Here is a 15746-nt window from a genome sequence, read left to right on the forward strand (position 1 = left end):
AAGTAGATCTTGTATTGTGTTTTAGTATATTGCATAATCTGTTGATCTACAGTGGGAATTTCTACATGGTATCAGAGCTAGCTAATTTGTAGAGAAACTTCTACAGAGTTTACCATTGTGCACTTAACGTTTTAGCTTAGAATATAATCCCAAGGCATGTGCCATGATTGGGGCTATCAAAGTGATCAAGTTTTTGCAACCTTCAGATGTAATCCAAGGTGCATAAACGCCAAGTTTTGTTATAATGGATAAAATGAGTTTTACCAAGGGTCAAAACCCTGGTGGGACCCAAGACGCGTGACATGTGACGTGGGAAGAGGGGGTGATGTGGCACCTGAAATAAAACTTTTGGCAAGGCCAAGTGGACCTAAATTGAGTGACATGTGGCATTCCTAAAATAGGCCACGTGGAGGGTGTGATGTTAGCATGACATGAGTATGACATCACACCTGAGGGATTCAAAGGATCACTGATGGTGTAGGCTAGAAAATGGAGATTTAACCGACAAATGAAAAAAAATTATCATCTCGAGTCACCATACCACCAGGTGGTTTATAGATGTGCCAAGTGTCATGAAGGCTGACAGATGGTGGCAGTGAAGCAAAGGGAGTAATCGATAATAAACGGGAATGTCGTTGTGCCAGATTGTTGGTAACTAGGCTTCGAGCGTAGTGGTTAAGTGTAAAGGCAACTAGACGACCAATGTTGCTAGATCTCTGGTAGACGAAGATCCATCCGTCCAGTAACATGAAGTTGACTGTCCCGAATCGCTTAGGTTGTTAATGGGCTATGAACAAAAAATGCATTATAACGGGGAATGGCATGCCTACACATTAAGGAGGGATCCAGTGGGGACCACTCAATTGGGACTACGTGGCAAGTGATGGCATAGCCACAATGGTATCCATTGTTGGAAAAGTAACTAGGTTCAGTCTTCATACTTTGTACTTATATTGTTTTGTATTTCATATAAAAAGAAGAAAAAGGAAATTATTATAAGCCAAGCATGTTCTTCATGCTTCTAGGAATTTTTGAGTCAAAGAATTGAATTGGAGTCAAAGTCCATTTGGACTATTTGTAAGAAAAATAAAAGGAATTTTTGTTAAGAGTTAAATTGTCCTCCATAAGACCAAGTCGACCCTCCAGGATGACAAGTTGACTCATTCAATGGATGTGTCTTTTCGCATGTAGGATCGACAATAAATTCATGGAAGTTCTGTGGAGAAATCGCATGTAGGATCAACAATAAATTCATGGAAGTTCTGTGGAGAAATTAGAGGTTTATGAGCGAGTTTTTTTTTTGGAGAAAGAGAAGAAAGTTCATTGTTGTTCTATGAGAAATATTAAAGACATAGACGTGCATTTTTTTTATGGTAAAATTTTTGAACAGGATGCGGATCTCCTGCAAATGACATGGAAAGGATATGAATTCTTGAGGAGAAATGTGAGCTACTAAGACTATACTTGTAATGACATGTGAAGTTGATGAAGGACTATAATACATGAGCTGATAAAATACTGATGATTATAATATGTGAGTTGATAAAGGACTGTAAGAGTTGGGATTTGTGAGCTAAAGAAGGTCTACAAAGTCTATAAAATATGAACATGTGACAGATTAGCTTAAAGATAAAACTTGGCAAGAGAATGGAGGGATGAGTTGGGGATCTTATGGTGGAAGTTGTCTTGGTCTTGGCCTTGGTCTTTGATATCTCATTTGATCTAATTTTATAAGAAGAGGAATGTTTGGGTTTTCCCCAATTATGGGGTTTTTCCCTGGCGTAGAGCCTATATCTTGTGTTTATTGTCTCTTGTGATCTTCATGTTTATATTTTGGTAATTGCTTGATGAAGTAAAATAACACAAAGAATTTAATAAAATGTCAACAACGTTCACAGGTGATTATCAAGGAAAATCAACCTTGGTCTCCAACTACCATGATTTTCCAACATGGTATTAGAGCTAAGGTATTGAAGAAGCAATTTGAAGATTACTTTTGTTGGCATAATTGAAGATACCTTTAACGCAGTTCCTCCATCAAAGGCAATAATAATAAATGACATACTTTAGTAGGTCTTGGCTAGTATTAGACTTCCAAATAATGGACAGAAATGTGAATTCTTCTATGTGATGAATTATTAAGTGGAAGATATCCAAAATTCTGAAGCTACATGTCTAAAGAAATGTGAAATATCCTGAAGCCATAGGAGTGGAGTAATCTTCTTGACTATATAGTGATACAATTATAATAGTATTGGGAGTCTCTCTTATGAAATATAATGCAAGTGAAGCTATAGGGATCCAAAATCTGAAGCAGATTCAAAGCTCTATGAAATACCTCATATGAAACTCAATGAAAGATGCTTATCCAAATTCTATGAAAGACCTTATCCAAAACTACCGCGAAGCTACTATGGAAGAGGTTATAGTGGTATATTGATCAACAATTTTTCTTCAACTACTATAGAATTATGGAAAAAAAGTAATGCGAGATATCTCATGGACATAACAAAGATAAACAATAGAAAAAATATGCAATATGAATTTCCTTCAAAGGAATGATGTGAGTTATGACTATGATTTTATGCTACTCTAACTATGATGTGAAATTCAAAATGAGATCTAAAATGACTGTGATATGTGGGTTACCTTCATTGACATAATAGTGATGTGTGTGATACGAGTTATTTCTAAGACCCTCAAGAATGTCGAGTAGAAGAAGGAGGTAGATTTCTTTATGATGACCTAATTTGAAGTTGGTAGTAGAAGGGTAGGACAAGTATGACTCAATGATTAGTTACCCTGGTTTGCAAACGGGTGAACAATTGATTGGACCGTAATCTCTCTTAAGTGTAGAATATGGTTGTTGCCCTAATTTATGTAGTAAAAGGGACTTAAAATTTATGTATCGTGAATAAAAATTAGGGTTGAGGTTTCCTATTCTCATGCACAGAAGAATATCCTAGGCTAAATTTGTTTCAAGGGTTACAAACCTGAGATTAAGGGTATGAACTAAGAAGCCACAGAAGGGTTGATTAGTAGACCTTTATTGGCAATAGAAGGATAATATCGAATCGAGAATAATTGAGGTACAGTGACACAAAACCATATTCTTATGGTTTGTGTAAGAGTCAACAAGACATATGTATGGGCAACATATTATGAAGGAAAATCGCTAAGTGTGGAGGGTATGTCTTAAATATCTCGGACAAATTTTTGTGAGCCCTAGTTAGGGCACTGTCCAAGTGTTTACAATCTCAATATCTACAAGTTATCTTAGTAATATTTGGATTGGAAATACCCTCACGTTGTTGGACTAAAAGTATGAGGGTCTGGTAGAAAGGAGAGTTTTAATGAGTGAACTAGAAGTGTGGCCGAGTCCTCTAGAAGAAGAAATGTTGGGTTGATGTGAGGGTAGGTATGTTCATAAGAGTTTGAACAACAATAAGTGTGTTCCCTAGTGATTGTGTTTTGAAATGATAATGTCACTATGGTATGGGCTGGTAAGTAAGCCCTAGTTGATGTGACTTATGTGTAACAAAAAACAATCAATTGAGCTGCGTAGAAAGCCCTAGGTCTGTCTTCTTTGAAAGTCCAAAGAAGATTGTGTGTGGGATGTTGATGATGCCCTAAGTGCACCATAATTGTTGTGTGAGGGATGTTTATATAAACCCTAAGGTCAATCATCTTAGAGACAACAAGAGAACTGATAAGAGGGCAATTTGAAGGCCTTATGTGCATTGACTTGTGATATTGTAAATGATTCAGGTGGCTCCAGAAATGCTCAGAATTCAAAAGTGGCTCAGAATAGCTCAAAAACAAAAGTCATCATATTGAATTAAAACTAGCACCAGATCATAGTGCTAGTCATCCTGATTTCAATGACGCAAATGGAACTCAAATCCGAGTTCGTATGCTCAAGATATTCGCGATCTAAGTTCTGTCCAAACTAGGCCTAGCAGTCACTAACGATGCCACAATTTGGCAAAGTACCAATGCATGCAATACGACCGCCAAAACGGGTGAATGTGTCACCTCATTAATTTTTATGGTGACCCCAAAATTTCGGTCAGATTTTTTTGTCTCATATGTTCTAAAACAAAAAATATTGAAATTGGGGTGGCAGGTTGCCACCCTTGCCAACAGTCGTATTATATATTACTAATAAAAAGTTTGGGACCGCTTCTTTGACCAGGGACCCTGCCCACGGCCCACAACCATTACAACCATATGCCACCGTATAATTCAGGGTCAGCAAGTGTCAAACCCGCGCAGGCCGATGCGGCAACGGCGACCCCATAACCACCGCTAATCAAAATATAACCAATGCAAACGAATAAAAATCCGCACATTAAAAATACTTGCCACAAAAAAAATATCAACCACGTACCATGTTATGAAACCAGCTCAAGAAAAAGATAGAAAAGATAGATCAACACCTTAGAATTCAGCCTCTTTGAGGGGGCAACCTCCTTTACATTACATAAATGAACAATTCTTGGATGATTCAAATGACAAAACCTCCTTTCTATATATAGGAGTCTAAGGAGTCACAATATAACCCAGCCGACCTAACAATAATAATATAAAGCCACAAAAATAACAATAGAGGGATTCTATGGGGCACAGTAATAACAATATGGGGATAATAGGGGCACAAAAATATTAATAAGGGGTACAACTACAATAGTAATGGGGTAATCACTAGTATTATAGGGACCCAACATGCCCCTCTCCTTCAAAAAAGTGTTGTCCTCAACGCTTGAGAAGTTTTGGATGCTTCTGTATAAAATTCTCATCCTCCCATGTGGAATCTTTAGCGGATAAGTTCTTCCACTTGATAAGATACTCCGAAATTAATCAATTTCGTAGCTATCGAGTTCTTGTTTCTGTGGCTGCTTCCTGTTCCATTATAATTTTTCCTTCCTCGTCAAGTTCTGGAAATATTATTTGAACTGGGAACTTGTCGCCTATAACCTTCTTTGAACATGAAACATGGAAAACTGGGTGCAATCGAGAAGCTGCAGGAAGCTCCAATTTGTATGCCATAGTACCAATCTTTTGCAACACCTTGTATGGACCATAATACTTTGGTGATAATTTATTATCCTTCTTAGCTTGCTTGAGGGACATTTGCTTATATGGTTGTAGCCGTAGGAATACCCAATCACCTACATCAAAACTTCTTTCGCTACGATGTTGATCTGCCTGTTGTTTCATTCTATTATGTGCCAACACGAGGTTATCCTTTAAGAGTTGGAGGACTTGTTGTTGATGTTCAATGTGATGTTCCACTGCTTGAACCTTAGAATTTTCTCTTAAATATGATGTGATGGATGGTGGTTGATACCCATAAAGTGCCATAAATGGGGTCATTTTTGTTGCTGTATGGAAGGAAGTGTTATACCACCATTCAGCCAGAGGCAACCATTTGACCCATTGTGTCTATTTATCATATACAAAGCAACGAAGATATCCTTCCAAACATTTGTTTACTATCTCAGTTTGCCCATCAGATTGAGGATGATAAGATGAGCTATGAGCTAACTGAGTACCAAGACAAGAAAATAATTTTGTCCAAAAATTTCCAGTGAAAATGGGATCTCTGTCACTTACAATAATCTTTGGGTTTCCATGTAGCTTTTGAATTGTTTCCATAAATGCAGTAGAAATTGTACTGGCTTTAAATGGATGTGATAATGCACAAAAGTGTGCATACTTGGTAAGTCTGTCAACTACCACCATGATGACACTCTTTCCCTCAGACTTGGGTAGACCTGTGATAAAATCCATTTAAACATCCTCCCAACGTTGGCTTGGAATGGATAAAGGTTGTAATAGACCCGGTGTCTTAATTGTTTCAACTTTATTTTGTTGGCAAACCAAACATTCCGCCACAAACTTTTGAATATCTTCTTTAAGGCCATCCCAAAAAAATTCCTTCTTAACCCTGGGTAAGTTTTTAAAAATCCTGAGTGCCCTCCTAAGGGAGAAGTGTGCAATTCCATAAGAATATTTTGCTTTAGCTGGGAATTCTTACAGAGGTATAAGCGATCTTTGTACCATAACGAATCATTTTGCCAGCTAAATGTATCAGACATACTGGAATCTTGTTGTAACTTTCGAATAAGTGCCCACACTTCTTCGTCATTCTTCCATTCCTCCCTTGCTTCGTTTATCCAATCTGGTTGGATAATAGAAATGGCGCACAACAATGCTTACACATCCTCATCCTTTCTTGAGAGTGCATCTGCCACCACATTTTGCTTCCCTTTTTTGTAGATGATTTCAAAGTCATAACCCAACATCTTTGTGACCCACTTTTGTTGCTCTTCAGAGGATAATCTTTGTTCTAAAAAGTATTTAAGGCTATCATGATCCGTTTTTACCTTGAAGTGTCTTCCCATTAGGTAGGGTTGCCATTTCTTAAGTGCATGGAGTATTGCCAACATTTCCTTCTCATAAATAGCTTTGTGTAAAAACTTTCCCTTGATTGGACGACTTTCAAAAGCAATGGGTCTTTCATATTGCATTAAAACAACACCAATTCCATTTCCTGAAGCATCACATTCCACAATAAAGGTTTTTGTGAAGTCCGGTGTAGCTAAGACCGGTGCTTGGCACATTGCCTCTTTAAGATGTTCGAATGCCTTTGTTGCTTCTGGAGTCCATGAAAATGCATCTTTCTTCAATAATGTTGTTAGAGGTGCTGTTATTCTCCCATAATTCTTAACAAACTTGCGATAATACCCTGTCAACCCAAGAAATCCTCGCAGATGCTTTATGGATGTGGGAATTTTCCATTCCTTAATGGCTTTAATTTTGCTAGGGTCTACCTTAACTCCTTCATGAGATACAATATGACCCAGATATTCCACCTCTTGTACTCCAAAGAAACATTTGGATCTTTTTTCATATAATTGTTTCTCCTCCAATAGTTGTAGCACCCTGTCAACATGTTCAACATGATCCTTCCAAGACTTGTTGTAGATTAGTATATCATCAAAAAATACTAACACAAATTTTCTAAGGAATGGTTTGAAAATTGAATTCATCAAACCTTGAAATGTTGAAGGTGCATTGGTAAGGCCAAAAGGCATGACCAAAAATTCATAATGACCCTCATGAGTTCTAAATGTTGTTTTCGGAATGTCTTCAATCTTCATTCTGATTTGATGATATCCCGAACGAAGATCCAACTTGGTGAAGTAAATTGATCCATGCAATTCATCCAGTAATTCATCAATGACGGGAATGGGAAACTTATCTTTAATAGTGAGCTTGTTGAGCTCCCTATAATCCGGACACATGCGCCATGATCCATCCTTCTTGTGCACCAATACGACTGGAGCAGAGAAAGAAATTTGACTTGGTTGAATTATATCAGCCTCTAGCATTTCTGCAACCATACGTTCAATTTCACTCTTTTGGGCATAGGGATATCTGTACGGCCTGATGTTTGGAGGAACACTTCCTGGAATCAGATGAATAGCATGATCATGATCACGAATAGGTGGGAGACCTTTGGGAGTCTCAAATACCTTAGAATGGTTGTCCAACTTTTTGGAGATCTAGAGAAATAGATGATTCCACTGTGGACACATCTAGCGAACATAATTGTGCAATTACACCTCTTTGTTCCTTTTTTAGAAGCTTTGTCATACCGTTAGAGCTGATTATCTTTCCTGGTTTCCCTGAAATACCCCTTAATTCAACTTCCTTTCCTTCCACAGAAAATTTCATGAAAATTAAAAGCTATTGTACCCAAGGACTGTAGCCATTGGACTCCTAGTACAACATCAGCACCTCCCATTGGAATGGAAAGCATTGGGCTAGTCAATACATATTATCCCATGGATAGCTTGATATTATGGCACTTTCCCGAGCAATTTATTGTTCCTCCATTTGCAACCATCACTTGACACTCTGGTGCTGGATATAAGAAGCAATTCAATTCTCTTGCTACCTTACAATGAATAAAATTGTGGGTACTTCCTGAATCAATCAACACTATTACCTTTTTCTTCTTGATTTGTCCTTCTATCTTGATGGTTTGAGGAGTGGTAATTCCCGCCAATGCATTACAAGATATGGTCGGATTCATTTCTTCTTTATCTAGGCCTTGTTCCTGGTGTATATCCTCTTCTTTTGACCTTTCTTGCTCCTTTTCTTCTTCCTCTTCACAATCTATGTAGAATAATTTCTTCTCAGCACACTTATGACCTTTAGTGTATTTGTTATCACAACTGTAACAAAGCCCTTTTGCTCTTTTTTCTTCCAATTGTTGTGGTGTCAACCTTATATGTTGTGGAAGACTAGCAGCAACAACACTTCCGTCTTTATAGTTGTGAGTGGTATGCTTCCTGGTTGCCATAATTTTGCTTTCCATTTTTCTTGCTAACCTGAATGCCTTCTCTAATGAATCAGGTTCCCAAAGGTGAACATCATGTTGGATATTATCCTTTAAAGACCATATGAACACATCAATCCTATGATCCTCTGGAATATCTTTTACCCTTATGTTCAATTTTTGGAACTCCTCAATGTGCTCCATTATTGAACCCTTTTGTTTGAGACTTATCAATTGGCTAAAAAAAGTGTTGTTTTTTGTATCCTCATAATGTGCTATCAATTCTTCCGTAAAAATTGCCCAAGTGATAAATTGTTTACGAGAGCAAAGCCATTGATACCATAAAAACTGATTTGTTTCCAAATATAAAGTTGCAATACGTACCTTTTGTGTGTTTTTCACATTATTGAGATCGAAAAATTGCTCCATCTGTAATATCCATGTTGCAGGATCCTTGCCATCAAACTTCCTCATATCGATTTTTGGAATATGGTGGGTCTTTGATCCAACATTAGAGTCTATGGAATCATGATTAACATTTCTTTTGTTCTCATCATGAGTTTCCTTTACTACCCTTTCACCATTAGTGACCCTTTGTTGTAGCAACTTATTCATATTTATCTTCAATTCTTCCATGTCTGTCTTCAAATCTATCTTCAAATCATCCATCTTAGCTTCCACGTCATTCATCTTAGCTTCTACACCTTTCTTTAAACAGTCCATCTTAGCTTCTATGCCTTTCTTTAAACCATCCATCTTAGGTTCTGTTCCTTTTTGTGCAAGGGACAGTTGTTGCGCTTGGTCTTGTAATTTTGATATATCATGTTGCATTTCTTCCTCTTCTTCATGAGTCATGCTAGAGCTTTTAGGTTCCTTACTAGGTGTTTGCATTTTCTTTCCTCGGGGCATCAGTTACCAATAATAATGCTCTACTATGCCCTTTGAATTCCTTCAAAATAATTTTTCAAACCAAGCTTAAGAATAAGAAAATATACACACTTTTTTTCACTTTGTAGGAGCTCGATATTGCCTCTGATGTATCTCTGTACTTTCCAATCATCTAGATCTGAATTTGTGACCTGCAGTAGCCCTCTGTGTTCTCTTTCCAATGCCACAAGTCTGACCCAAATTGGATTCTCCAAGGAAGAGTTATGCGAAATCTCCCACAGTGAATTGATTATAGACTAGTTCAGTAGGCGAACTTGTACGACTTGCCACGAGTCACTGTTTCGACCTTTGGATCTGAAAAATGCATACAAGAAACTACAGTCCGTCCTCTTTCTGTAACTTCTTACGAAATTTCAATCCGATCCCCAGAGAGAAAGTTATGATTCTTTTCCCCAGGTCACCTGTTTGGAATGTAATTCAGGAGTCTACAAAAAGACCAACTTCCTCAGATCATATCTCTGCAAATATAGTGCAAACAGCTCTGAAATTCGACCCGAGGTTCAGCGCGATTTCTTCTCAAATGGGTTTTTTTGCAACTTCTGAAACATCGCAGAAAAAAAGTTATAGCGAAAATTCCACGATGACCTGTTTGGAGCAGCGAAACCCTAGAATCCAAAGCTCTGATACCAAATGTTATGAAACTAGCTCAAGAAAAAGATAGAAAAGATAGATCAACGCCTTAGAATTCAGCCTCTTCGAGGGGGCAACCTCCTTTACATTACATAAATGAACAATTCTTGGATGATTCAAATGACAAAACCTCCTTTCTATATATAGGAGTCTAAGGAGTCACAATATAACCCAGCCAACCTAACAATAATAATATAAAGCCACAAAAATAACAATAGAGGGATTCTATGGGGCACAGTAATAATATGGGGATAATAGGGGCACAAAAATATTAATAAGGGGTACAACTACAATAGTAATGGGGTAATCACTAGTATTATAGGGACCCAACATACCATATATGCGTCAGCGAGGTTGGAACCCTTGACTACCCTGGTGCTGATTTTGGCCTCCACCAACAAGCCCAAAGGGCTTTCCTCGGGAAATATGCCCGCCAAGGGTTATTTAAACCCCCAACATTTTTCATTCGCCAAACAGAGGAGGAGAGGTGACGCAGAATGGTGCGCACAGAACCCAACACATGTGCGGACACATTTTTCAAGACAAGAATGGGGAATATTCCACAAAATATTCCATGTAGAATCTTGGAGGAATCTAAAAGATTCCCTAGAGGGAATTTTTTCACAGTGACATAATCATGCCAAGTTTATACTCAAATGAACCAAAATTTCATAGGGAATGTGATGGTGTGATATGTTTCCTCATTTGAGCAATAGAATTTCAGGCAGTCAACAGTGAGGAACCTTTGCAAAATCTCGAGGAATCTAAAAGATTCCCTTGGAGGTTGATTTTTATAGAGGCAGAATGATGTCGACTTTATAGTCATTTTCTCATAATTTCGCAAGGAGCGTAGTGGTGTGCTCATAATTTTCATTCGAGCAACAAAATTTTCTCCCATCTCCAGGAAGGAATCTTTGGGGGAATCTTCGAGATTCCTGAGGGTCCAAATTTTGACGATGGCGGAAAGGGGCCAAATTTATAGTCATTCGACATGATTTTGCGCCACGAATTCAACGGTTCAGTATGTTTCATCAGCAAATCTTTGCATTTTTAGGCCATCCCTAGAAGTGGAGGTATATGATGCAATGATGCCATGTTTTTTTTATTTGCTGAGATGGTGATTTTGTTGTTGAGATCCATGTTACCTATTATGATTAAGGATACTTGTATGCCACATCATGTGAGAATTTATTATCTTGTCATGTTGAAGGAGGGCCCATATGAGTGAGAGTTCCTATAAGAGAACGTCTCATGGAGAGACATGCCACTCTGGTTCAGGGAATTTATCCCTGTAATAACAAAGATTATACAATGTACATCATCACCATCATCTTGCAACATTTAATGAAGCAGCCTCCCCAATCTTGACACCGAGCCAAGAGACGTAACCCACACTGGGTGAACTTGGTTATCAATGTGTGTGTGTAGTTTGATTTTATGGCTATCATTATGTTTCCTCTTCCTTAAACATGCACATATGGTTATTTTATACTCTTTCATATGCAATTTTGCTAACATCAAAGTGGTAAAAGATCTTGGTTATATCTGGTCATTAAGAGATTCAGATCAGTAAAGTAGTGCAAGAAGGCAGTTTGATTATGCCCTAAGATCTATCATCTAGGAGCAACATAGTGGCATAAGTGGATAACATTTTTGAACACCCTATGTGTTGGCTATCTTAGATGAATAGGAGAAGAAACTAGAGGGATTAATTATGCTGAAGGTTGATTGAAGAACTATATTTTGGAAAGGTCAACCAAGTTGTGTTCAAAGTTGATTGAATAATAGATTGGGTAATCTTGTGTTGTGATAATCAGTGAGTTGAGGGAACTGTGAGATGGACTATCTTCAAGGCAGGAAGTAATGCGGTGTAGGAAGTAGTGTTGGACCCTTGTTCAGGATGCAGTAAGTGAAGACCTCAAGTGCAGAATCATAAATTGTTAGGAGGCAGATTTGGAGCCCTAATTCAAGAAGTTGCAAGATGAGAAAAATCAGTGATAAGAGGGCTGGTTGTGGAAGCTACAACAATCACAGGTAGCTAATGTAAGGGAAGTATGAGTACTTCCGACACAAGATGGAGCTTGTTGATGGATTCTCCTTGTTTGAGAGGGAATGAGCATGGATTTCTCCTCTCACTTTGAGAGGGAGTAAGGTTGGACATTGGTTCTCCTTGTGTCAAGTACTGTGACAGATTAGTAATGATATGCTAAGTCAAATACATGTACATGGATAAGTAGAATGGTGGATTGGATAAGCATATTGGATGAACATTCTTAATTCATGTACTATGATGGATTAGGATGAAGATCAAAGTCAAGTACATGGACTTCGATAAATAATGGTCCAGTGGATGGGCATTTCCTTGAGGGAGATGGTCTAGTGGAGGACATACTCCGAGTATCCTAGGTGGAGTATGTACCTCAGTGAGGCCACGTGTGAGGTGGTGTGGTGTCCCATGGAATTCCTCCCAACATTGTGCTCTTATATTGTGGAGAGATAGAGTGTATCTGTAAAGGCCTTGGTAATGTGAAAATGTTGGCTATGATGATGCTTATATATCCAAATCCCTTCTTATGAGAATATTCCAACTTGAGATAGACTTGTTGAGTCATTATGAATACTTCCCTAGTTAAGAGGGAGCGTTGGAAAATTAACTAGGTTCGGTCTTCATAATTTGTACTTGTATTGTTTTGTATTTCATGTAAAAATAATAAAAAGAAAATTATTATTATTAGTCAAGCATGTTCTTCATGATTCTAGGAATTGTTGAGTCAAAGAATTGAATTTGAGTCAAATACCATTTCTAAACTGGGCCTCCTAAAATGGACTTTATATTTCCATTTGAATCAAAGTCCATTTTCCAATCCAAATATTACTCAGATAACTTGCAGAGCTTGAGACTGTAAACACTTTGATATTTCCCTAACTAGGCCTCACAAAACTTTGTTTGAAATATTTAGGACATACCCTCCACACTTAGCGATTTTCCTTCATAAGATGTTGCCCATACATCTGTCATGTTGACTCTTACACAACCCATAAGAATCTGGTTTTGTGTCATTATACCTCAGAGATTCTCAGTTTGATACTATACTTCTATTGCCAACACAAGTCTACTAATCAACCCTTTGTGTCTTCTTAGTTCATACCCTTAATCTCAGGTTTGTAACCCTTGAACAACTTTAGCCTAGGATATTCTTATGTGTAGGAGAATAGGGAACTTGACCCTAATTTTTATTCATTAGACAAAAATTTTAAGTCTCTTTTACTACAGAAATTAGGGAAACAACCCTATTCTCCACTTCAGAGAGATTATGTCCCAATCAATTGTTCGTCCTTCTACAAACCAGGGTAACTATACTAGAGTCATACTCGTCCAACCCTTATACTACTAAGTTTGAATCATATCATCATAAAGAACTTGACCTCCTTCATCTACTCAGCCTTCTAGAGGGTCTTCGAAAGAACTCGTATCACACACATCACTATTATGTCAATGAAGGTAACCCACAAATCAATTCATTTCAGATCTCATTTTGAAATTTGTATCATAGTTAGAGTAACATCGAATCATAGTCATAACTCGCATCATTCCTTAGAAGGAAATTCACATGGCATATTATTTATATCGTGTATCTTTTTTATGTCCACAAGATATCTCTCATTACTATTTTGGTAGACTTCTATAGTGGTTGAAGAACAAATCTTGATCAATATACCACAGTAACCTCTTCCATAGAAGTTTCACAGTAGTTTTGGACAAGGTCCTTCATAAAAATTGGATAAGGATATTTCATTGAGTTTCAAATGAGGTCTTTCATAGAAATTTGAATCTGCTTCAAATTTTGGATCCATGTAGCTTCACCTGCATTACATTTCAAAAGAGAGACTCACAATATTATTATAACTTGTATCACTATAGGGTCGAGAAGATTATTCCACTCATATGGCTTCATGATATTTCACATTTCTTTAGACATGTAGCTTCAATATTTTGGATGTCTTCCACTTTAGAATTCATCACAGACAAGAATACACATTTATGTTGCATTATTTGGAAGTCAAATACTAGCTAGGACCTACTAAAGTATGTCATTTATTCTTCTTCCTTTGATGGAGGAATTGCTATAAAGGTATCTTCAATTATGCCAACAAGAGTGATATTTAAACTGCTTCTTCAATACCTTCACTCTAATACCATGTTGGGAAATCATGGTAATTGGAGATTAAGGTTGATTTTCCTTACTTGATAATTACTTGTGAATTTTGTTGGCATTTTATTAAATTATTTGTGTTCTTTTTATTCATCAATAAATTACCAAAATATAAACATGAAATTCAAAAGAGACAATAAACACAAGATATAGGCTCCACGCAAGGGGAAAACCCCACAATTGGGGCAAACCCAAATAATCCTCTTCTTATAAAATAGATCAAATGGGATATACAAGACCAATACCAAGACAACTTCCTCCATAAGATCCACAAATCAACCCTCCATTCTCTTGCCAAGTTTTATCTTTAAAATAATCTATCACATGCTTATATTTTACAGATTTTGTAGACCTTCTTTAGCTCACACATCCCAACTATTATAGTCCTTTATCAACTCACATATTATAATCATCAGTCTTTTAATGAGCTCACGTACTATAGTCCTTCATCAACTTCGCTCATGTCATTACAAGAATAGTCTTAGTAGCTCACATTTCTCCTCAGGAATTCAGATCCTTTCCAGGGCATTTGTCACAAAAGATTCACATTCTTTTTAGAACTTTTACCATAGAAAAAAGTCATGTCCATGTCTTCAATTTTTCTCATAGAACAACAACAAACTTTATTCTATTTCTCCACACAAAAAACTCTCTCATAAGCCTATGATTTCTCCACAAGACTTCCATGAATTTATTGTTGATCCCACATGCGAAAAGACATGTCCATTGAATGAGTCGACCTATCATCCTAGAGGGATGATTTGGCCTAATGGAGGACAATTTGATTGTTAACAAAAAAATATTTTCTTTTTCTTACAAATATTCCAAATGGACTTTGACTCAAATTCAATTCTTTGAATCAACAAAAGCATGAAGAACATGCTTGAGTAATAATAATTTTCTTTTTCTTCTTTTACATGAAATACAAAATAATATAATACCAACGTGATTTTTAAGCCATCACCTACGACGTGGTCCCAGTTGAGTGGTCCCGACCGGACCCCTCCTTGATGTGTAGGCATGCCTTTCCCCATTATAATGCATTTTATGTCCATATCCTATTAACATCTCAAGCGTTTCGGTACTATAAACTTCATGCTACACGACGGAGGGATCTTCGTCTACCATAGATTTGTCAACACTGGCCCTCTAGCCACCTTCACACTTAACCATTACGCTCTAGGCCTAGTTCCAAATAGTTTGGCACAAAAACATTCTCGTTTACTATATATTACTCCCTCTGCCTACCAGTCTCCATCTATCAGCCTTCACGGCACTTGGCACATATGTAAACCACCTGGTGGCCTGGTCGTCTAGTGCCTTGGGATGAAATTTTTTTGTCATTTGCTGATTAAATCTCCATCTGCCAGCCTACACCATCAATGATCCTTTCAATCCATCTTGTGTTATGTCATACCCACGTCATGCTAACATCACACCCTCCACATGGCCTCTTTTAGGAGTTCCATTTGTGACTCAATTTAGGTCCACTTTGCCTTGCCAAAAGGTCGATTTCAGGTGTCACGTCACCCCCTTTGCCCACATCACATGTCATGATGTTGATGTTCTAAATTGACCTGTCAACATGTGAGAGAGACCACTCG

Source organism: Pinus tabuliformis, chromosome 8 (assembly GCF_031772625.1).
Source record: "Pinus tabuliformis cultivar Carrire ecotype Pingquan chromosome 8, CPIR1, whole genome shotgun sequence".
Classification (NCBI taxonomy): domain Eukaryota; kingdom Viridiplantae; phylum Streptophyta; class Pinopsida; order Pinales; family Pinaceae; genus Pinus; species Pinus tabuliformis.